At 42.5% G+C, this 22,815-nt stretch overlaps 1 protein-coding gene across 3 annotated transcripts in view; it reads left to right on the plus strand.

Moving 5' to 3' along the window:
• The first annotated feature begins 734 nt into the window (after positions 1-734).
• LOC128738892 (microtubule-associated serine/threonine-protein kinase 3) overlaps positions 735-22,815 on the plus strand; it is a 41,970-nt gene continuing 19,889 nt past the window's right edge. Inside the window, exons 1-2 of one of the 3 annotated variants that reach the window (XM_053834356.1) lie at positions 735-975; positions 1,058-1,213. The gene's annotated coding sequence lies outside the window, so the exon portion shown is untranslated. Of the gene's footprint in view, positions 1,214-2,202; positions 2,341-22,815 lie in introns of those variants that run through there. The other 2 variants (XM_053834358.1, XM_053834357.1) reach the window with 2 other exon arrangements.

Here is a 22,815-nt window from a genome sequence, read left to right on the forward strand (position 1 = left end):
GAAATGTCTTCACCATGCAGTTTAAATGGGCGGAAAGCCGAAGGAAGACAAATGAAGACAGTTTTCCTTGATTCGTGAAGACTTTTCAAAAAATCACCTGGCATCCCTGGTGCATTCAATTCTAATATATCGTCGATAAAAAACGACGATAATTAATGATTGTGATATATTAATTTTTTTACTATATTTCATTATTTTCGTTTCTTTTGAATGAATTTTCCAAAGTGCTTTGGCAAAAATACCCTGTTTTTCAATTTTACTGTAAGTTTTTTGTTTCAATCGAAACAAATACGCTGTCGTCAGCAATAAGATATGTCTGTCTACAAACTTTAAACTGCTTCAAAAAGATTCGAAGCTGAATCCGATCAAAAGCTATGGCCCACTCAGTCTATTACGGAGCTTTGTGCTTCATCTCTAGACAATGCTCTATCCGTTGTACATGTATTTATATTTTAAAACAATTTTGTTTTAAATATTAATTCAAAATGTGCAAAAGAATTAAATGTATAAATCTTACCATTTCCTAAAAAATAATTAAATTTCTCCAATTATTTCCCGTAACTAACATATATCCCACTGTGCTACCAACTGCACTGCGCACGGGCGCTGGCAGCTGTCAAACTACCGACCCGGGCGCATTTCAGGCAGGTTTTTGCACAAATCACGAGCAAGAAGGAAACTCATCGCAAAGCTCAAGCAAGCTGCTTTTGCTGTGCTGTGCTGAGTGTTCGAGACAAGTTGCATCTGGAACTAGCAAAAATACATTCAATAGCCAACAGTATGGCTGCTATTGAAAAGCAAAATTAACTGCTAAATCTTACGAAATGTGGACAGAAATAAGTGGTGTAATTTTAAGCAATCGTTCTTTCGAAGGAAGCATTGGAAGTTTCGTGCTCGGGTGAATCGGCAGTTCGGTTTTGAGCGTGAACTAAGAGGAAAAATCGATTTCCATCATCGTCTTCGTTCGACGTAAAAGTGAGAGTTTTCTGCATCCGTAGCTGTCAGCAGCGAGGTTTTTGGAAAACAAAATTGTCACTAATGTGCTTGTTGAATTTAGGTATCGCTAGTGCAGCGAACAAAAATCAACGGATAATCTAATCATCGTGCTGGTGATTGCTGTAAATTTTGTCATCGTCATCCGGACCTGTCTGAAGATTGCTGCGGCCAAACTTTGCTACCCTACCTGGTAGACACTCTACGTTCAGTACTCGAGGTAAGTGCACCGGAAACGTGCAATTAGAATGCACTTCTGCTTTTTACAACACATATAGATGTAGGTAATGTATTGTGGCTGGCTGGGCTCAAAACCCTTCCGCAGCTAAGGCCACTAGACAGGCAAACGCTAGTAGGATGTTTCATTCGACAGGCAGTCTAATACGCTGTCTATTTTTTATCTCCCTGAAGGTCCCTATCTGCTGTGCGATTGTGTGGCTCTGATCTCTTTTTCCTTCGCACGACGAGACTGTGTTTTCTGCACAGCGAGTGCAAAGAATTTCTTGGCCGGTAAAAAAAATGCGGCCTGTTCTGACCTAAAATTATCAATACAAACAGCTTTTTTGTGATTTTACCAACAATCGTTCTGGGTAACAAACCTAGAAAAATTACCAATAAGGAACGGAATTTATTTATGTGATTTAAATCAGTCCTGTAAGTTGCAGATACTCTGGAAATGAAGGATTGTAATATTTTAGAATACTCTAATTTTAATAGCATTTAGTTTCGAAATAGTAACATGTATCGAATTACTAGTTGCAAGGTCACCGTTTGATCCGTACAGCATTAGGTTTTGTTCACAGAAGCTATTTAAATTGTAGATAGAATATTATTCGATTTCAACGCAATACATACTAGTACAAACGTTTTTGTCTTAAGAGAACCCACTGTTCCGACCACTGACTCATTCATGATTTGCTTTCGTGTTTATGCTGGCTGCAAACGAATGCCTCGGTAGACAGCGTAGCGTATATGTACGATGTGTACATGCGATGCGATGAAAATGTCAGTATAGAAAACATCGAATCGGACCAACACACACGCACCGATAGTAGACTCGAACCAGCACAGCACGGGCTGTTTCGAATCGGACGACCAGTTTTTCGACTTGTTTGTTCCGTGCGAGACCCCAAGTCAGTAGTCAGTACAGTGATTTGAGCGGCGCCCCACAGTGTTGTGTGTTTTCTAAAAAACTGTGCAAAATTTACTGTCCCGTGAATCGCGGATTAAAATTATAACATTGCCTAAAGAGCAAACAGACGATGGTTCGATTACTGGCATCCCGCAGGATGAAGAAAAGTCTAAAATGAGCTCACAGGTGCTGTCGTCAAAGGAAAATAGAAATCGGTAGGTGTAAGACGGAATTTTCCCCTGGCCCATTCTTTCACTATATGTGATGGGTTGTGCTGCCTTCGATTGCATGGCAGTACGAAATCCTGTGCTGGCTGGCTGGCTAGCTGTCAGTCAACATAACCCACACAAGCGCGTCCGCCCTAGGTCGGCACCGTAAATACACGAATTTTGGGTGGTAGTGGCGCTATGTTTACGTTCTGCCTGTGCACGGTTTATGTACAAATTAGGGCAAATTCGAACTGTGCCATGTGTAGTGGTGCTTTGATTTGACAGTTCATAACATACCGTAGCTACAATACAATAACAAAGCAGCATAATGCAAAATAATAACTATAGCGATGTCAAAATTGATTGGTTGGACTACTTTTATGTGATGGTTTGATTTTCAATTCTGCAAACGGTTAGTTTTTTGGACATTGTATTCTGTTTACCTATTCGATGTGCATCACTCGTTCGAATTTATTGCGGTAAGTAGCTGCTTGGATTTCGTCGATAGGTACCTATAGCGCTTGCAAACTCTCAACGCTTAATCAACATTCTTATCGTTCTAAAAATATCTATGCCATCAGAGCGAACCACAGCAATTGCTCTTGTGCAACATTGTTATGGCCAGCCGGCGATTCCTGCTTTACCGAACGCGAAAGAAAACAAAATCGATCCAAGGAGAAGCGCGATGCGATGCTCAAAAACAAATGAAGAAAAATCAAGCGCCTTACACCATTGGAGGTCGATTTCTTCACAGATTTCCTGCAGTTGTTTGTGGTTCCACAGCTCGCAATTAAACTAAACCGGCAACATGTGCTCGGCTAAAGCCGAGCATTGAAAACAAACCTTTGGCAGGGTAGATTATTTGAAAATTTTTACCTGTACGGTTTGCAACTTCATACCAGTGGAAAGGCACCCACCGTATCGCTAGGTGATTTTGTCTTTCGGTGTTCATTTTATTTTGGTTACTGCCAACGCCATCGCGCTAATCAAGTTTTGTTTCTATTAATTGATTCATTACTCATTACAGGCCAATTCGAGTGCCAGTGTGAGCTAAAGTTGAAACAGCCGGCTACGCCAAGCGAGCGAGCGGTGCGGTGAGCCCCAATTCAAACAACCGTCGAAAGTGAAGAAGTTGTTGAATCGCTATTGCTGTTGCTATTGTTGTAGCCATCGCAATCAATGATCACTGACAAAAACGAATGTCGAAAATGTCAATGGCATACGTACCAATGAGTACGTCAACCACAGAGTATGTTTTCTTTTAGTCCGCTTTGATCTGGAGCAGCAGACACCGTTCGTCATGATAGTTTTAGGTAATTTTTGGATAGAAGCTAACTAGCCGTAGCAGTAATATGGCTGCGCACTTATTTGAGGATTTGTGTCGTTAATGCGAAACAGAGCAGACAGCAAAATCCTAATCTAATATTCCTTTATATAATCATTTCAAATGATCGATATGAGAATACATTAGTGGTCACAGTCAGGTGAATTTTCTACTGTAAATCCATAAAAATAGAGATCGAATATTTAGAAGAAACATGCGATTGTTCATATTGAATTCGAAGCATTGCGTACTAGTGAGGCGTGATATCCCGCACTTTAAAATTTATATGGTGTATTAATTAATTTATAATTGCACTTCTACGCACTGCGGCGTCGTTTGTTGTATTCTTATTACCGGAAAAGCGAAGATGCGTCAAGCATCGCTTCATTTTTCGCAAGTTACTGCTTCCCGAAACGGTTGGTTACCGTCTTCCAGGCTTCTTTTGAATTGTGCATTTCTCGATATTACGATGAAAATGTGCTAATACAAGCGATAAATAAAGTTGAGTTCGCTATCTAACTGTTTAAGAACGATAAATCAATTGAAAAGCATTATACAAAGCTACTTTTAGGCCTGGTGTAGTTGGCTATGTTGTAGTTTTTGAAAACTCAAAAATTATTTTCCCAAATCTATTTTCATCGACTGTCGCCACTAGCTAATGGTCCAATATTTATCACCTACTTACTTTACTTCACTTTAGTGACGACGGTCCGCTATCGATCATGCGATGAACGAACTATTATCCTCCAATACTGTCGGTCCTGGGCTACCGTTCTCCAAACCACTCGAACCCCAGCTGAACGTACATCATTCTCGACAGCGCCCATCCTTCGGGAGCGCGATTTATCCCGCGAAGTCTATGACCGCTTTCTGGTTTTCGGCTAAAAATAATTTTTGACTTCTGTAGAGCGCCAGTTTTGTGCAAATTTGCAAACTACGGGACTTCAGCCAGCATTATCTGCCACAGCTCATTTCGTTTGACTCAATCGTACGCCGCCTTAAAGTCCACAAGCAGTCTACATGTTTTACTCCCGGAACTTGTCTACTAACTGACGCAGGGTAAACATATGTGATCCGTCGTGGAGCGAATCACGAAAACCAGCCTTCGCAGACCAAGGACTCCGCTAATGCAAATGTAGTGTAATCAGCAATGTAATGCCTCGCTGATTTTAACAGTCGAGTTGATGTCCTTTTTGAAAAATAGGGCAAATGAGGTCATCCAACCAATCCTCCCGCATTCTTCCTCCCAGATTCTGGTAATGATCCGGTGGATTGCTTAGTACAGCCGCTCGCTCCCCGCTTTTAAAAGTTTAGCCTGTGTTGGTAGTTCCACAACATGGCCATCGTTCACAATTCCTATCCTTTTCATGCTGATCTTCGTGTTTACCTCTCCACTCAACAGCGTTTGGAAGTGCTGCTTCCATCTGGCTGCAACCGCCGTTTTGTCAGTAAACAGGTTGCCAAGAATATCATCGCACGTCCACCAGTCTACTAACCCTAGGTTTTTCCTATTTATTTTAACGATGTCAACATAACGCTCAAAGGTCCTCGGCTTCGCACTCCAATAATCTCCGAATACCGGCTATTAAGCATAGACGTATAGCCATACTGTAGATCGCATTAAAGATCTCGGGGTGCTACTTGATTCCAAATTGACCTACAAACAACACCTTTCTTTCATCGACTCCGCTTGCAGGAATTTGGGATTCATCATGCGATTTGCCAAACACCTCAATGATATCAATGACTGCTTGAAATCGCTCTACTGTGCGTTAGTTGGTTCCAATCTCGAATGCTACGCACCCATATGGAGCCCGTATTATCAAAACGCTGTCCCCGAATCGAGACGGTGAAGGGCATTTTCATTCGCTTTGCGCTCCGACGGTTACCATGGAACGACCCGATCCGACTGCAAAGCTACGAACAGCGTTGCAGACTAATCAATCTGAACTCTCTGCAAACACTTCGGGACGTAATCAAAGCTGTCTTTATATCAGACGTTTTAACCTGAGAGAGATTCGCGAAGTGGAAAAAATCTAACGTCAAATGCAGCCAGTACGATCTGTCAAATGCAGCCAGTCATTATCGTTGGTCAAAAATGGAAAAGTATTGATAACTCTGATAAGTTTGCTGCTGGTGTTTTTTGTGAAAAACACACATTTGGAACTCCACGAACACCAGCTAAACGTGCATCGTCTTCGACAGCACCCACCCACCGGGTTCGGGATCTGCCTCGGAGTCTACGGCCTCTTCCTGGTTCTCTGGTGAAAATAGTTTTAGCTACTCTTTCATCGGGCATTCTGACCACGTGTCCAGCCCACCGCAGCCTGCCACATTGCACTACCTTCACTATATCAGCATATTTGTATAGAGTAAGGCGGGGCATAAGTGCGATGTTTGAAGTTGTCATCAATTTTCGCGAGATATAAAGAAGGACAACAACCAAATATATTTTATAGTGATGCAGCTACTCAATGTCTTTACATTCAACTATAAATCATCTGGAATAATAGTGTTATTGAAAATAAATTCTTCATTCTTCTGATCAAGTGCCGATTCGCACTTTTACCCCACTAGCGGGGCAAAAGTTCGATTAGCGCGGGGCCAAAGCTGCGAAGCTCGAATCCATGAAATCAACACAACAGTAGCTTACAAAACCATATTATCTTCAATCTGCGGTATGTTTCGGTAAGGAATATTCTCAATTTACACCTTTCCTATTTTGCGCTGGTGTATTGCAGCCTCCGTCAGATCGAAACTTTCCCAAACGTTTGTTTTTTGTTTCATTAGCGGAAAACATTTTTTTCCTTCGACCAACATCTGTAGAGCACACAGTTTTCTGCAGATCTACCATTTCTAGTATCTGTAATATAGTGCCAAAAGCTGTATTTAATTAGCTATACATTTTTGCCTTGTTCATGAATCGCAATTTTGCCCCGCTAGGCGCTTAACAGGGTTTGATTTAATTATGGAAAAACGAAATATATTTTGTAAACTCTTTTCACCGGATTTTCAAAACAGATATGCGAGTGATGTAAAACACTGCTACAAATTTTCAACAAGTAAAATCAACCTGTTGATATCGTATTACCCGTATAACGAAAAATTACATCAAAACCGCCCTAAAATAAGATTTGCACATAACTCAGCAACCATAACTTTCGTAAGCAACCAAAGTTTACGTTAGATTCAAGCTGTCAAAGTAGTCACCCATCCCTGCCAATGTAGTCAATTTACTCGGAATCTGCACCGATAAATCATTAAATCGCAGTTTTACCTTCAGCGCACTTTTACCCTCCTCGCCCTGACTTTCGCTGACAGACGAACAGCGTCGCGCGCAGTACCATACAAGTCGCATGGACTTGCATAGTGTCGTCGTCCCGTCAGTAAAATGAGTTAGATTCTCAATCCATGAATCGAACTTTTACCCCGTCAGTAAATCGAACTTTTGCCCCGCTAGGCGTTTGACGGGGTTAGATTAAATTATGGAAAAGCAAAATATATTTTGTAAATTCTTCTCACCGCAATTTCAAGAGAGATATCTGAGTGATGTAAAACGCTGCTACAATTTGTCAACAAGTAATATCTTCCTGTTGATATCGTATTTGCCGTACAACAAAATATTACATCAAAACCGTTCTAAAATAACATTTACCCATAACTCAGCAACTATGCTTCGTAAACAACAAATGTTTACGATAGATTTAAGCTGTCAAAGTACTCACTCATCCATGCCAATGTAGTCAATTTACTCGGAATCCGCACTGATAAATCATTGAATCGCACTTTTACCCTCATCGCACTTTTACCCCTCCTTACTCTACTTGGTACAGCTCGTGATTCATACGTCTGTGCCACACTCCATTTTCCATTTTACCACCAAGTATAGATCGCAGAATTTTACGCTCAAAAACCCGAAGCACTCGCCGATCAGCTTCCTTTAGCGTCCATGATTCGTGTCCGTAAAAAGCCACCGGGAGGATTAGTGTTCTGTAGAGCGCCAGTTTTGTGCGAATTTGCAAACAACGGGACTTCAGCTGGCTACGTAATCCGTAACCCGATTGGCGGCTGCAACTCATCGTTTCACTTCGCGGCTTACATCGTTGTCACATGTCACGAGTGTACCAGGGTATATAAATTCCTCCACTACTTCATATCATTCCCCATCTAACTCCACCTCGGCACCAACACCACTTGGGCTCCCACGTTCCCTACCAGCAACCATGTACTTCGTTTTGGCGGTATTAATGGTAAGTCCCAATCTCGCCGCTTCCCTTTTACAAGGCCTGTAAACCTCTTCCACTGCTCTACGGTTGATTCCGATGACATCGACGTCGTCCGCAAAACCAAGAAGCATGTGAGATTTCGTGATGATAGTTCCATTCCTTTCCACGTTTGCCCTTCGTAATGCACATTCCAAGACAATGTTGAATAGCAGGTTAGAGAGTGCATCCCCTTGCTTCAGTCCATCGAACGTCACGAAAGCAGCTGAGGTCTCACCCGCTATTCTAACGCTTGGATGATTTGGATCCGTCCAGCGTCGCACGAATCAGCGTAACTAGTTTCGTCGGAAAACCATGTTCGAGCATTATATGCCACAGCTCATTTCGTTTAACTGAATCGTACGCCGCTTTAAAGTCCACGAACAGATGGTGTGTCTGCAAGTTGTACTCCCGGAACTTGTCTAGAAACTGACGCAGGGTAAATATCTGATCCGTCGTGGAGCGACCCTCACGAAAACCAACTTGGTACTCGCCGACGAAGGACTTCGCTAACGGTCTCAGTCTGCAGAACAGGATACGAGAAAGCACCTTGTAGGCAGAATTGAGCAACGTGATTCGTCGATAGTTTTTTAGAAGTTCAGCCGGGATACCGTTCTTCCCAGCAGCCTTACCGTTTTTCAGCTCACTGATTGCCTTTTTAACCTTCTCCTGTGTTGGCGGCTCCACAGCTTGACCATCGCTTACAATTCCTATCCTGTCTCTGTTGATCTCCGCATTTACCTCTCCATTCAACAGTGTCTGAAAGTGCTCCTTCCGCCTGGCTGCTACAGTCGATTTGTCGGTAAGCAGGTTGCCAGCACTATCATTGCACATCACAGGCATGGCAAAATTCCTGCATCTCACCGTTTTATAGAAACTCCGTGTGTCGTTGCTAGCGTATCGCTCCTCTGCGCCGGCGAGCACGTGCTCCTCGTACTCGCGTTTCTTTAGACGATGGATTCTTTTTTCCGCAGCTCTAGTCTCTCTGTACCTCTCTCTGTTTTGACGCGTTGCTGCAGTGAGCATGCGACTCCTGGCCTGGTTCTTTTCATCTGTCACTCTCTGGCATTCGGCATCAAATCAGCTGTTACACTGTCTTCCAGGCGTCGTGCCTACCACCTCTCTACCAGCTGTTTTGATGGCACCATGGATGTTCCTCCACCCATTTATATCTTCTCCTTCTACCTGCTGTTCTGCGATTCGCTGGTCAAGCTTCCTGGCGTACTCCACTGCTACGCCGTCTGCCGTTAACCGCTGGATGTTGAAACGCAGCGTCCTTTCAGTGCGAGCTTTCGCTGTGTTCGACAGCCTTGCGCGAATCTTACTCACTACGAGATAGTGGTCAGAGTCGATATTTGGTCCACGAAAAGACCGTACATCGATAACATCCGAAAAGTGTCGACCGTCAATCAAGACATGATCGATCTGAGAGCTAGAGTCTCCATTTGGATGCCTCCAGGTGTGTTTCCGAATATTCAAACGTGGAAAGTAGGTGCTACAGATGGGCAGACCGTTATCATTGGTCGACAGATGAAGGCTATGTCTTCCAATAACTTGACGGAAGAATTCCTCCCTCCTGATCTGCGCGTTTGCATCTCCGATGACGATGATGAGTTGGTCACCGAACTTCCTGAATAGCAGCGATCTCCACTCCGAGTTGATGCAGCTCTCGAGCAAGCAAGCCAGCCCGTGCCGGTTCATGGAGAGTTCGGACATTTCAGGTACCAAGTTTCCAATCGTTATCCCTTAATCGTTTCCTTGTCCCTTGCCGTGTCCTATACCGATTGCTCCGTCCTGAATTTCTTTCTTCGTTGTTCGAGGTAATTGAGTTTTCGGTATACTACCTCACCGGGGTCGTGATACCTACATCCCGCTGATGGGTCTGCCATCTTAGGTATAGCTTGCGGGATACAGCATTTCATATTCAGCCGCCCGTTACGAGACAGACGCTGTGTGAGCCGCCCCTCACCTGGAGAACAGGCGCTCTAGTTCGCACCTCCTAGCTTAGCTTAGCATTTCCGGGTAAGGCCATCGACCGTCATCATTTAACTTAGATCTGCGTGAAGGCGCCAGGTGGGAGCTTGAGAGAGCCAGAGCTATGTTTGACGCTCTCTCCATTTCATACCCACCACACCACACCACAATATGTTATTATAAAATGCACACTTTAAACATCGGATGAGAAATTCACGTACAAGTTTGATTTATTTGCCCGAAAGTGAAAGCAAACGTAATAAGAATAAGAAGAACAGTCAAAGCATGAGAAAAAGTCTTCGCGACTCTCTCTCAGGTTTTGACGCCCTGGATCGACTGCCCTTGAATCCTAAAGAGAATCTACATCTTAGCCCGGCCTCGCTTAACACGCTAGAATTCTTGTAAATTGTTGTAAAAAAATTTTGTAAAGGAAACATGCTATACCCCTGGTTGCGGGACATCCCGGGAATATTGAATGCCAAAGAATTTTTCGTAACATCCACCAATTCATTTTGAGTTGAATCTGTATCTGGCCAATTATTACACGTCTCGATCCAAAGCAGTTACCGTTACATTGTGCTTTATTCTGCTACGCGTACGAATGTAATGTTCAAAGTGTCGCAAGCGTAAGAAGGATAAAGCTCTTCCCAGCGAGTGCTTCACTGAGGTAGTTTTTTCGATTTTTTTCTACTTGTTCATTGAATGTGGTTTAGATGAAATCAAGTTTTACAAATCGGAACAGTAAGTAATGCTCAAACAAGCCGCATCAAAGACCCAATCTCCCTGAATCGCCTAGAGGCTTTGTCATGTAACGAATCAGAAGCTGACGATCCACTCGAGGGATCTTCTTTTGTTATTACTCATGGATTCTAGGAAGAAGAAAAATCTTCCTTTTCCTAGCCTAGATTTCTTAAGAAAGGATTGAAGTAATGCCAACTGGAACTAAGGAGCCTAGAAGTATTCTAGGAAACCGAATTCTAACTCCAGAACTCCACCAGGACTAACTAAATTAAATTCACTCGAGCAGTTTCTGATACTTCTACGACCATCAAAGTCCTTCCTTTTATTATTCAGCATGAATCTGTGATTTTCCTACATTGTGGACTAGATTTTACAAACTTTCAGCATCATTTCTTCTGGCTGCTTCTACAATCTAAAATGTGGTTGGCACATATCGGTAATGCCGTTCTTAGTTCCAATACGGCCACGATATTTCGATGTTACTGTTGAATTGTGATCAGCATAAATCCATCAACAGGATACTGATTCAGGGTGATGGAATAGCTATTGATCTATCATCACTGTACGAGGTGAAAAAACTACCTGGAAAGCTTGAAAACGGCAAAACAGTTAGAAAGACGGTATCTCGGAGATGGCTGAACCGATTTATTTATTTATTATTAAAGTCAACAGGTAAAACATCACCCCAATGACAGAGCTAACTACACTACTACAGATAAATTATACTACAAGCAAATATACAACAGAAATCAACATAAAACATGTCTAAAACTACACTTATTTGTTTCTCGCGATACATTAAAATTAAATACATAGTAACAAGTGTTGAATATACGAGACATACTACGTACTGGCTCATGTAAGCCATAATTTGTTCTTGCTGGAGTAACGTTGAGAAACGAATGAGATCGAAGACTACGGCGACGTATATTGATATCCAGCACGCTGAGCAGTGTAGAGGAATCAATATTACCCTGCAGAAGATCACCAATAAAACACGCTTTTGCCACATTTCGTCTCTCCTCTAGTAAATCCAAGTTGATGAGCATACAACGACTTTTATAGCTGGGTAGGTTCAATGGAGCCGTCCATCTAAGATGACGTAAAGCAAAGCGGATGAATTTTCGCTGAATAGCCTCGACGCGTTGAGTTTCATTTTGGTAATACGGGGACCAGACGACCGACGCATATTCCAGCACAGGTCGCACAATTGAGCAATATAATGTTTTTAGGCAATAGATATCCTTGAATTTTTTCGCAAAGCGAAATAAGAAGCCCAGCTGTGAAGTAGCTTTAGTCACTACGTATGAGATGTGGTCCTTGAATGTTACTTTAGTGTCCAGCAGAATTCCTAAATCCTTAACTGTGGATTCACGGTGCAAACGTGCGCCTTCTATGGTATAGTCAAAGTAAAAAAGTGAGCGTTTTCGGCCAAATGAGATTACCGAGTACTTAGATACATTTAGCGATAAACGATTGATTCGACACCATTCAGCGAAGACTTCCAACTGTTTCTGCAGAAAGACTATGTCTTGGGGCTCGTGTATCGTATGGTAAAGTTTCAAATCGTCAGCATACGAGAGTTTCAGGCATTTTAAGATAAAGTTCACATCGTTCATGTACAGTAGGAATAAAAACGGCCCTAGGTGGCTTCCTTGTGGAACACCAGAACAAACTGAAAATGGCGATGAAATGTGATCACTGATTTTTACAGACATGCTTCGTCCGCTAAGGTATGTTTGAAGCCAGAGAAGCATATGTTCATTCATGCCAAGTCGTTCAAATTTAGCAATTGCGATTTGATGATTCATTTTATCAAATGCTGCGGATAGGTCAGTGTATATAGCGTCTACTTGATGACCCTTCTCTATTTGGCGTATTACAAACGAGGTGAAACAGGTCAAGTTGGTTGTTGTAGATCGTTTGGGCATAAATCCGTGCTGATCCGACGAAATGTAGTGATTGTATCTCTGAGTAAGCTCCTGAAGAATTATCAGTTCAAACAATTTAGACGTGGCACTTAATGCAGCTATGTCCCGATAGTTCGAGATGATAGGTTAACACTGTTGTAAGCGGTTTAGCAAGTGTCTCCATACAGCGCTTCAAAATGATTGAAGGGATACCGTCAGGGCCATATCCCATGGAGGATTTTAATACTTTTCCTGCTGATGTGACCATATCAGCGGAGACAACAAACGGCAGCGCAGGAACGGAAAGTTAAGGAACATTTTCAGTGGCGACAGCTACATCCTATCTTCGCTGAACCTCTGAAAGTCTAAAGCAAACAGCTTCGCAATTCGTCTTGTTCCACTAAAATTATGTTACTAAAACCAAGAAGAAATTACCGATGAAATGGTGGGAAGGTGTGAAGGCCATTGACCATTGAGAAGACCATTAATAAACTAATAACAACAACAAGAATTAAACACAAAATCTCAAGAAAAATACAAAATGCTGAAATTTTTTAATTTTTTCTGTAAAAAGCATATGTTTTCTGCGTTTTCATTTTCAAGTTTATTGTAGAAGAAACTAAAGAAATGTTTGGTGCAAGCTTGCTAAAAACTAGCTGAAATTTATTCTTGTATTACAGGTTGTAATACGTTAATTGATATCTACTCATGCTTTAAACTGAACTCGCTAACCATTTACTTTTAGCATTTAACAGAATCCGGAATGTAAGCTAGCCAGCGGGCAATTATCGCAATCCGCTGTAGCTCACACGGCTAAGATGTAAACTAATGTGGCAACCACTCTCTGTGTGTAACGTAAACACGTTCGCATTTCATTAAGTGCTCGGTGTTGTATGTGGTACAGTGCACTAGGTATTTCACCTTCTAAGGTGCACCAACCAACGCTGGTTAACCTTTCGTTTGAGCTAACCTCCGAGCTAAACGGCTCATTCGCGGCGGCTGCTAAACCGGGTGTCGGTCAATCCCCTCCGTCGTCGCTCGCCACTGACCGCCGGTGTGTGCACACGACCTGCGGCGACCGATCCCACCGCAATCGACACACGCAAGAATTCTGACTTTATAAAAATAGAACATTTATGTGATGTTTTTGTTTTCCTTCGCTAGTGCCAAGACACCGACCGGTCCGGTGTGCGGAACCAGGGCGCGCAAGCCTGCCCGGTCGGTTTGATGTGTGACACTGTTGACGGTCGCACTTCCACCCGACCGACGACTCTCCCACGGCATGCCTGTGAGTTACGGTGCGCCTAGGAGGACACATGCACCAGGGTGTACCTTATTTGACCAGTAAAACCAATGGTCAATTATAATTTCCTTATTCTTATTTGAACGTTGTTTTTCTTTGCGTTAGATGTCACTTTATTTTGAAAACCTTAATTTTGTTCCCATAGGTAATTGGAAAGCATTTCTCTAGAAGAAGAGTGAAAATTTCGGAACACCTCCATGCGAAAACGAGCAAAGATTTGCGACGAATTTGCCTGCAAGTTGTTTTTTCGCACTAATTACCTACGGTCAATGTCAGTAACACTGCGATTCCGAGAGCCTCTGCTGACGTTCTCTCGGCTAGTTCGAGAAAGTATAAAGTTTATAAATATCGCCCACTTGTGGGATCACAAGAAGCGGTGAACGGTGCCGTGATCGAAACATTTTAACGAAAATCGTTGTATGGCGGTGTGGCCTAGAATGGCGAAATGCCAGCACGCATTTCACTGTGCAGACACGCTGGCTGGGATGACGAGGCCGATTGAATTGCGGAAAGGTATTTCCGGAAAAGAAATCCTATTCGCTCTCTCGCAGAGCTGCAGGTGGATTGGAATTGGAAACACACAGGCGTTTTGGTTTTCCACTAGATATAATGGAACTGATAAGCATTATCGATAATGGTGGTCATTCGAAAACTGACGGTGACCCCTACGGCTTAGTCGTAGACAAAACAGAAACCGACAGAAAGAAAACCTGAGGCGACGAATTAATATCTTTGTGTCTAAAAATATGCCACGACCATGGGAAGGGAGATTGTCCGCAATCAAGGTTCGTTTCCCCAAAGTGTTGTCAACTTCAGTCAACGTTCCTAAAATGATACTCCTCGGCAATGAAAACATCCATCGAAACTGTCGTGTTTGAAGCTGTCGCCCATTTAACGGTACTTCACACATAAAACACGGCACGACCAGATTTATTTACGAGCAAACTTGTAATAAATTGAATATATTGCCGCTTAGTCTTGTAATTATCTTGCTGGGCCCCAGCCGCGCGATGATGACGAGTTTACATGGAAAACCAGTCAGGTGGTTTTCCTTGGTATTAGCTATTAGATCACGGCGAGTTAACTCACATATGCCGTCTTTGTAGACGATGATAAAATAAAATGAAATTCACTGAAACCGCCGACTTTCTTGGCAAAATGGAGAAAATCGTTAAAATCAAAACAAAAATACAGTTGTCGGAAATCCAAGGAATAGAGGCCACACATCTGCTGCTACTACTACTACCTACTACTAACTAATTCAGCAGAAGTCGACCCGCCTTGAACGTCCACAGGCCATATTTAGTTTCAAATTTGCACCGGCGAAATCCTGCCCATAACGAAAGACACTGCTTTGCACTGCTCTCCGTGCGGAAATTGATTACGTTGGGTCACATATAATACGGCTACGCAGCACCTAAAATGGTAAAACTGCGCCACCACAAAAGACCGAACGAATCTTTGCAGTCCTCCTCGTCGTCGTCGTCGCTCTGCATCCGTGATGCAATGTATTATTGTAGCTACTTACTAGCGGTGACGCGACGGTGGCACGCAGCAGGTGGCATACGGGTGCGAATTACGGTCGAACGCGGCCTATAAATAAGTCGAATTTAATATTCATCAGTCCGACCGAAGACCCGAGGCGTTGAGTCCGGACAGTAGTAGGTAAGGTACCAGTAGAGCAACGAACAACGCCACCGAAATCAGCCTTGTCAAAGTCATGTAAGTCGTCACTTGTGAAGTGGCGATTTACCTAATTCTGTGTTAGCTCTTGTTTTTTTAATTATCGCTAACGCCTCGCGTCGCTAGTTGGTTCGTCGAAAGGAAAGACAGTTGTTAATGCAGGTCAAATGAATTGTTGGACATGGTTCTTCGCGGGTTGGGTAGCGGGTAAACAGGAAAAATTATGGAAATATACTAACTCAATGGAAGGTCAAAGTTCTTTGCAATTCAACAAAATTCATGTTTGAGAAAAACATACATAACAAACAATTATACGACAATTGGTTTCTGAATTTTCAAATGACCAAGTAAGGCTTATACAAATTTGAAAAAAAGTTTATGTCCTGGTCTCAAAATATTGTTGAAGGGGGGGGCATGAAAAAAATAATAACATTAAACCTTCAATAACCAAACAAAAGAGAAGAAACCAGCGTTTATTTTTCCATATTATAAAAAATTTTATTACAAATATTTTGTACAGTACTTAAATTTTAGTTCAACCCTTTCAAACTTCAGAATTTTTCGACCCAAGCACATAAAGTAAGCATCCTGGTAGAGATGAAGCAGTTTGATAATAGTGGAGTGCCACAGGATCAACTTAGAGAGCTACAAACGTATAACTTGACCTTCATTTGAATTTTGTTTTGAACCTCCGTGTCACTCAGTTAGTTACCTTGCTTTTTTAATAATCGAAATCCGTGACACTTACTAGTTCAGAACTCGGTAACCACGACATAGTATCGTAATCTAACCATAGTATGGTAAACACTATGTGTTTAGGTCCCTGCCACTTTATTACTAGGAACACTTATGCTGTGCTATCGACATGTTTTAAGAAAACAAATCTCTGAAGCTATTCACGTTTCTTGGTCAACCTTTTAGTCATGAATATCAGACCTCTCCTGTATATTAAAAATGCACACCGTTTAGAAAATTTCAAGTTTCGAACAGTTCAGTGACATCCTGCATGCTGTATGCATCCAATGAATGGTAAAAACTGTATCGTTGAGTTTTACGTCCCCTACCTCCAAAATTAGGGTAGTTACTTGGACATTACGGAGTAAAACGACCAATTTTGAGCCCCGATAAGCCGAAAAATTGTGTTTCTATTTTTATCTTATCTAGTACCTTTGAGGGAAAAAAATAATCCCACTGCAATTCAAAACTCGGAATGTCTCCGTCAAAAGCGGTACCAAATTTCACTAATATATTGTTTAATTGATTGTTGCCTCCATCTAATTCTTTTAAAACAAGGTAAATTAAAATGGAATCAAGCCGAAAGTCTGATTGCAAGCACCCCAATTTACGACGTCGGGCACTTAAAGATTAAGCACAATAGTTGCCTGTGACTTGCAGCAGAATCAGAAAGCTTAGTTGGTGAAAGAAAGTTGATCGAGACTAACGAGATAACTATTACTTTGCACATATTGGATAATTTAGAGATGTAAACTCATTGAACTGTGAAAAAACCCGCTTGTCACTAAAAAATGCAACAGACTAATATGACACTTTATTTTTTTGCCCCTTCACATTTCGAAAATTTTCAAAGGGGGGGGGGGTGACATAAACTTTTTTTCAAATTTGTATAAGCCTAAATTTCATACCCAAGAACATGATTTTAAATGCTGAAATCCTTGCACGAAAATAATTTATACGACGGAAGCGTTTATTGTAGAGTACGTTATTATAACGCGCAAAGCATCACTAGTACAATCACATTAGTCATATTGATTCCCCGCACTGCATCATACAATAATTAGAAGGAAGAATCGAGTTTCAATTTCGCTTTTCTCTCGAAGCACATTGTATCACTTTGTCACGTCACATCTGTCTAAATGTATCATTTCAATTATCTGCCTTTTACCGCTCTCTAGAAGTCCGTACGAGATTTTTTTTGTATGTCAGAAGGGCGTTGGATTAAAAGACCACTGCGACCGTCTTAATGATCGTCTTTTGTGACAGGCCCCAGTTGCTGTACACAGTTTATGAACTGCTCATAATCATTGAGGCTAGAAGATGAGCTAGATAGTTGTAAACCTGTGCCCCAGTTCGGAACTACATGGTTAATAAAACCAGTGACCATTTTAGGATTTGGGCTCCAAACTTGATATGGCGTAAGAAGGAAACTTCCGAAGAAGTTATGTCCTGATAATGCAAGGTCCCCGCAATTACAGAGCAGATGCGCTGAACTTTCAGGTTCAGGTTTACAAAAGCGACAGGTGTAGGATGATACCTTGCCGATTTTCTTTAAATGATAACGAGCGGGGCAGTGTTCGGTTTGGAGTCCCATGATTGTGCGTAGTTCAGTACGAGTAAAATTAAGTAGCTTTTTAGCTACTGCAGGACTGTTTATAGCTTGTCTACCAACCCTGTGTTTGATTACAGCTTTTCTCATGTCAGTAATTCGCCTTTCACGGCGGATCAATGCCAAGATAGCCGAAGTTGCTTTCTTAACAGCATAATCTAGGTAATCAGCTGTGGTTAGTTTTCTTTCAAGAATTATTCGAGGTGTTTGACATCATTAGTGAAGCTCAACCTGACACCATAATGACTGTTTTGGCGTGGTCTACATTTAGCCCCTCTAGTAAGCACCATAAATGGTGATGTTTAGGGCTCCTTGCAAGCGACTTAACAGTACTATGTCAAACTTGCCTTTGACGACAAGTACAACGTCATCGGCGTAAGCAATGGCACCAGTGTCCAGAGCAAGGTGGAGAAACCTCATTCTTGTGGACATTTTTGATCATCGAAATCGTGACCGACGTATCTCCCAATGATGCTGTGATTTCTCGGCTCGAAAGCATTGCTTGAGTCCAGCGCATTGCAGTGTGGTCGTTTCTCTTTTGGCAGAGAGCCGCATTAGTTGATGCGGAGGACGTATTATCGAAAGCGCCTTCAATATCAAGAAAAGCACAAAGTGCCGTCTTTTGGTATTGGAGCGGCTTTTTAATCAGCGTCTGTAGGCAGTAAAATGCGGTTTCCGCAGATTTACGGATTTACCGTGTTGGTATGTATGCTGATTTCCATGCAACGGAGAGTTTTTTAAACTCATTGCGAATATAGCTATGCGTGAATTTTCTCTATCAGCTTAAATAAGCATAAGCATAGGATACCGCCCGTGTGCTGCTACTCTATTATTGACCAGGACCGATGAAAATTGCAAAATGATCGCTGGAAAAAGCATACTTGGGACAGCACGCTATTTTTCATTGTGCAACTTTATCAGGTCCCTGCATGCTGATCAATACCGACGCCGGCCACGTCCGAATGCGGGTCCTGGTGGGATGGAAAGGAATATTAGTCCAATACTTGTTGCTACTAAAGACCAGGGAATCCTCTGCATCTTCACAAGTATTTCGGGAAAGGAATTGTTGTTAGTAGATGGGCGGAGCTAGATGGATAATGTAAGTATGTAAGCATCAGTCATATGAGACTAACCTGGATATTCGAAAATTTTCTTGTAAAGCCAGTTACTACGAAAATTAAGATATAAAAAATACCTTTTAAACAAATTTGATATAATGCCAATGGTGCTCATATACAACCATAATTTAATTTATATCGAAAAATACTACACATGCGAGATTTACGGCTCAAAAACCACGTAACAACTTATTCGCGATCAGGGAAATCAGGGATAATGAAACGAGCCAATATAGTCCCTAAGTTGATAAGCATTTCCTCTTACCAACGCTAATATGCAGAGATATAGCGCCCTACACGCTTAATTTTCTCTATCAGCTTAAATAACGTTGAAGTTAGACTTATATCAATCTAAAAATCTTTGGCATGGTTTTGTCTTTTTTACCAGCTTAGGTATGAACACCACGTTTACCCTCTGCCAATTCTCCGGGATATGTCCCAGAGTGAAACTGGCTAAATATTCTGAGTATTGACGTAGTCTATTAGTAGAGTGCGAGCGTTTATGGCTTTTTACACTTCGTGGCAAACTTGAATAACACTTACAGCTCAAACTATTTCAAACGCAATCTCAAGCACCGAATGTCGAAACGAGTCATACTTATTCGAACCACAAGGGAGTGATTTAAGTCCATCATGGATGGTGTGGTTGTTATGAATAAACTGCTTTGATTTTTCGCAGATGACGTGAACATCGTTCATATTCAGTCTATCCTCTGGCCAAATTTTCAAGCCACTCGGACAAAATTTAATGTTGTGTTTAGCAAACTGCTCAAAATAGCTTTAGGTCTGTACAGTACTAATTCTAAAGACGTAGGGTAGATGCATTAGCCTTCGCCCCCTCCCCAATCTTTCGCCCCAGGTAAAAGTTGCTATTTCTCAACCTATAGGCATTGTAAAAAATGTATGTCTCCTTATATTTTGAAAGGAATGAAGGCATACATTTTTTTACAATGCCTAAAGGTTGAGATATATAATAAAAGCAACTTTTACCTTGGGGGCGAAGGCTAATGCCTCTACCCTAGTAAATAAATCTATACCTATAAAGAAGGATTTCTGTCTGTCTGTCTGTCTGTCTGTCTGTCTGTCTGTCTGTCTGTCTGTCTGTCTGTCTGTCTGTCTGTCTGTCTGTCTGTCTGTCTGTCTGTCTGTCTGTCTGTCTGTCTGTCTGTCTGTCTGTCTGTCTGTCTGTCTGTCTGTCTGTCTGTCTGTCTGTCTGTCTGTCTGTCTGTCTGTCTGTCTGTCTGTCTGTCTGTCTGTCTGTCTGTCTGTCTGTCTGTCTGTCTGTCTGTCTGTCTGTCTGTCTGTCTGTCTGTCTGTCTGTCTGTCTGTCTGTCTGTCTGTCTGTCTGTCTGTCTGTCTGTCTGTCTGTCTGTCTGTCTGTCTGTCTGTCTGTCTGTCTGTCTGTCTGTCTGTCTGTCTGTCTGTCTGTCTGTCTGTCTGTCTGTCTGTCTGTCTGTCTGTCTGTCTGTCTGTCTGTCTGTCTGTCTGTCTGTCTGTCTGTCTGTCTGTCTGTCTGTCTGTCTGTCTGTCTGTCTGTCTGTCTGTCTGTCTGTCTGTCTGTCTGTCTGTCTGTCTGTCTGTCTGTCTGTCTGTCTGTCTGTCTGTCTGTCTGTCTGTCTGTCTGTCTGTCTGTCTGTCTGTCTGTCTGTCTGTCTGTCTGTCTGTCTGTCTGTCTGTCTGTCTGTCTGTCTGTCTGTCTGTCTGTCTGTCTGTCTGTCTGTCTGTCTGTCTGTCTGTCTGTCTGTCTGTCTGTCTGTCTGTCTGTCTGTCTGTCTGTCTGTCTGTCTGTCTGTCTGTCTGTCTGTCTGTCTGTCTGTCTGTCTGTCTGTCTGTCTGTCTGTCTGTCTGTCTGTCTGTCTGTCTGTCTGTCTGTCTGTCTGTCTGTCTGTCTGTCTGTCTGTCTGTCTGTCTGTCTGTCTGTCTGTCTGTCTGTCTGTCTGTCTGTCTGTCTGTCTGTCTGTCTGTCTGTCTGTCTGTCTGTCTGTCTGTCTGTCTGTCTGTCTGTCTGTCTGTCTGTCCCAAGTAACACACAAAACAAGTTAGAAAATAATATTCGTGAAAAGTAGTCGCTTAAGAGTACTATAAACGTACTTTGAAAACATATGTCGTTATTATTAAGGTTTTGAGATGTTTTGGGATAACATGAATTTATTTGACAGTTCATATCAAATGTATAATGTTTGTTTTGTCAACATGTCAACACGAGGTTTTTATTGTGTCTCCATTACTAAACTTAAACTACTGGAAGAACAAGTTGTAGCTTATGCTATAATGACGTTTTAAATTGGTATGAAATAACCGGATACATACTTCTTTCAATTCTTGTTTCATTAGACTTCAATTTTTTGCGCTTTTCAGGTAATAGAGAAGTTCTGATATATGTAATATTATACTGTTCTATAACAAGCTGTGTTGCTTGGGGTCTGTCTGTCTGTCTGTCTGTCTGTCTGTCTGTCTGTCTGTCTGTCTGTCTGTCTGTCTGTCTGTCTGTCTGTCTGTCTGTCTGTCTGTCTGTCTGTCTGTCTGTCTGTCTGTCTGTCTGTCTGTCTGTCTGTCTGTCTGTCTGTCTGTCTGTCTGTCTGTCTGTCTGTCTGTCTGTCTGTCTGTCTGTCTGTCTGTCTGTCTGTCTGTCTGTCTGTCTGTCTGTCTGTCTGTCTGTCTGTCTGTCTGTCTGTCTGTCTGTCTGTCTGTCTGTCTGTCTGTCTGTCTGTCTGTCTGTCTGTCTGTCTGTCTGTCTGTCTGTCTGTCTGTCTGTCTGTCTGTCTGTCTGTCTGTCTGTCTGTCTGTCTGTCTGTCTGTCTGTCTGTCTGTCTGTCTGTCTGTCTGTCTGTCTGTCTGTCTGTCTGTCTGTCTGTCTGTCTGTCTGTCTGTCTGTCTGTCTGTCTGTCTGTCTGTCTGTCTGTCTGTCTGTCTGTCTGTCTGTCTGTCTGTCTGTCTGTCTGTCTGTCTGTCTGTCTGTCTGTCTGTCTGTCTGTCTGTCTGTCTGTCTGTCTGTCTGTCTGTCTGTCTGTCTGTCTGTCTGTCTGTCTGTCTGTCTGTCTGTCTGTCTGTCTGTCTGTCTGTCTGTCTGTCTGTCTGTCTGTCTGTCTGTCTGTCTGTCTGTCTGTCTGTCTGTCTGTCTGTCTGTCTGTCTGTCTGTCTGTCTGTCTGTCTGTCTGTCTGTCTGTCTGTCTGTCTGTCTGTCTGTCTGTCTGTCTGTCTGTCTGTCTGTCTGTCTGTCTGTCTGTCTGTCTGTCTGTCTGTCTGTCTGTCTGTCTGTCTGTCTGTCTGTCTGTCTGTCTGTCTGTCTGTCTGTCTGTCTGTCTGTCTGTCTGTCTGTCTGTCTGTCTGTCTGTCTGTCTGTCTGTCTGTCTGTCTGTCTGTCTGTCTGTCTGTCTGTCTGTCTGTCTGTCTGTCTGTCTGTCTGTCTGTCTGTCTGTCTGTCTGTCTGTCTGTCTGTCTGTCTGTCTGTCTGTCTGTCTGTCTGTCTGTCTGTCTGTCTGTCTGTCTGTCTGTCTGTCTGTCTGTCTGTCTGTCTGTCTGTCTGTCTGTCTGTCTGTCTGTCTGTCTGTCTGTCTGTCTGTCTGTCTGTCTGTCTGTCTGTCTGTCTGTCTGTCTGTCTGTCTGTCTGTCTGTCTGTCTGTCTGTCTGTCTGTCTGTCTGTCTGTCTGTCTGTCTGTCTGTCTGTCTGTCTGTCTGTCTGTCTGTCTGTCTGTCTGTCTGTCTGTCTGTCTGTCTGTCTGTCTGTCTGTCTGTCTGTCTGTCTGTCTGTCTGTCTGTCTGTCTGTCTGTCTGTCTGTCTGTCTGTCTGTCTGTCTGTCTGTCTGTCTGTCTGTCTGTCTG

This window comes from Sabethes cyaneus, chromosome 2 (genome assembly GCF_943734655.1).
Source record: "Sabethes cyaneus chromosome 2, idSabCyanKW18_F2, whole genome shotgun sequence".
Lineage (NCBI taxonomy): Eukaryota > Metazoa > Arthropoda > Insecta > Diptera > Culicidae > Sabethes > Sabethes cyaneus.